Genomic DNA, 2,804 nt, shown 5'->3' with positions numbered 1-2,804 from the left:
CACCGGAACCGGGGCCTTACACTTTTTAGATTCAACAAATAGTCTTTAACGTCTTCAGAACTTTAATTGTTTGAGGATCCATTGTTTGTCTTTAGCACTTTGAGATCAATCACTTTATTCTTTATTATTTTGATTGGAGAACAACTGATTTTAGATCAATTGTTTGATCTTCGGCTCATCAGTCCATTTAATTTCAATAAATAGTAAAATTCTAGTAACTAAAAAAGTGCTTAATTAATTCGTTTTAACATGCTATTATCAAGTATCTATTTTCTTGTTAATATCTTTTATAATGTTTGACAACACATGTAAAAAAACTACCTAAAACACATGATATACTTCAAAGTACAAATTAAACTTTTTATTTAGATTATTTCATTAGAATCTACTAAAATATTGGGACATCCCGTTCCTTTGGAGCAACAAACACAAAAGGTGCCACGGCTAAAGGAATTCATTATGTCTTGTTCTCGCGGCACGACATTTAAGCAATCGTATATGCACATGTCTACTTCACAAAGTTTTGGTGAGTGATCAACAAAATAGCCACACATACCAGCGTCCTTGCATACTTGTTCGGGGCCGGACGCAATACATGTCAAAACAATATTTGAGAATATGATGTAGAGAAAGACAAATGACATGATATTTTTCTTCATTTCAAACTCTAGAATATTGGATTTAAGAGTTATACTATGGCCTTCAAAATACAAGGTATTTATAGCATTTGGCATTACAATATTTGTATAATTAAATATTGTAATTAATTTCTCTGAACGTTACATAAGTTAATAAATAATACTTCATGACAAAGTTATGGATTTATCAGTTAACACTTTTGGTTGTATCCAAAATTATCCAATCCTATATGACAAAAGAAAGTCAAGGGTTCAAACCTTGTGAAGTGTAACATTTAGCAGTTCAAAACAAAAGAAACACAAACTGACTAATATATTTTTGATATGTAGTTCCAAATTTTTCATTATACATTTTTTAGCTTTTTTGTTCAACTACAGGTTATCTTGTCAAATTTAAGGGAAAGCTGATCGATATTTACAGCAACTTTTTGTAAATAAATATGATTGTATTTCCATGATTAATTGTAATAAATTCTCATGGAATCTATACTTTTAATAAAAAAAACTACCATTATTTGTTGATACGTCGCTTTTATTTTAATCCTTACAAATTAATCAATTATTAAGTCAGTTATTTATATATGTTAATTTATTAATATTATTTATTTATCATTTTTTAAATAATATATTTTTCTATTCTTTACTATTAATTCAAATTATTTAATTATTTAAATATGGCAATTTATTAACACTATTTATTTATTAATCTTTTAATATTGTATCTTTTTAATTATTTACTATTAATAACGTACATTTAGTTATATTAAATAGTTTTAAATGAATCGATTCATTATTTCACACGATAAATTATTTAAAACAATGATTTTAATTTTGTAAAATTTAATATCATATGCACTTAATAATTTTTACATTACACTATTTTTTTTTATTTTCAAAATTAACATCATATTGCTATAGTGTGCTTTTTAATTTACCATCCATCAACTAATTATTTAAAGACAATTACTCAAGTCTAGGTAGATATCTCACTAAACATTATTGTATGAAAAAAATATTATTTATTCCCCGCTATTTTTAGTTACAATAAAGGGTTTTAAATTTGTTCTGTTGGATTAAATCATTTTAATTAAATATTTGATAGTTATAACTTTTAATAACCACATGATTATTCAATGCATATGAATAAAATATTAATATGACTTTATTTTATAATATTTTCATACTTTAGGTATTCAAATTCATATTTACTGTCACAACCCAACCAACGACACAATACGTTAGGACGAGACAGTAATTGTTCATAGCTCATGATCGACTAAAGTTTCATAATTCATTAATAGATTTGGAAAGTAACAAGAACATATTGTTAAAAAAACAAAAAAGTATCACATGCTAGGAAATAAATGTTGTTTTATTCATTATTTATACCAAGTCCAACGACCTACATCTTGTACAAGTAATATTCAACAAATAAATTTCCAATACATGAAACACAAGCAAGATTGTCAACTAAAAATACATAGTGAGAACATGGGTTTTGACAAAAGAAAAGAACATGAGTTTTATGTTGAAAGACATTTCATTTGTGTTAGGTTGCTGCTATACATTTTTTTGATAAAAACAAAACATTTGACATGTTTAATGAGTCGTCTAATCCATTATTAGACTAATATGTTTAATGTGCAATGATCATCGGATTTTGAACGTATAGGCCTCTACTTGGGACCTGAGTGGCCAGATCAGGCCAACATATCTATTATCATACTACCAAGGGTTTTGCAAGTTAATGGATGTATATGTGAATATGTGTACACTAATAGTCACACATAAGGATTGTATGAAATGAAACCTGAATAAAATAATTTGAATAAGACATAAAATAAATAAGTTTCATAATTTCCACCCCATGAATAAAAACATTTAAAAAGGAGTTATGAACTCAGCCTTTGTTGTTTATAAATTGATACTTGCAACACTTTACTTTAGAGCCCTAATTATCAAGAAATTTATTATTAGGATGTTACATATTTCATTGGAATAGAATCTCCGACCTCGGGTTCCCAGGAAAATGTAAGTGGGTGCATTCACTCTCGGACACGCCATGTAACATCCTACTTTTGATGATGATGATAATAATAATAATAATAATAATAATAATAATAATTAAATAAAAGGATTTTGTTTCTTTAATAATGTGTTATCTAA

This window comes from Bidens hawaiensis, unplaced genomic scaffold (genome assembly GCF_021521415.1).
Source record: "Bidens hawaiensis isolate Kalapana, Puna unplaced genomic scaffold, B.hawaiensis_p1.1 tig00050128_1, whole genome shotgun sequence".
Taxonomy (NCBI): Eukaryota; Viridiplantae; Streptophyta; class Magnoliopsida; order Asterales; family Asteraceae; genus Bidens; species Bidens hawaiensis.
The sequence above is the reverse complement of the archived record's forward strand: the minus strand, read 5'-3'. Positions refer to the sequence as shown.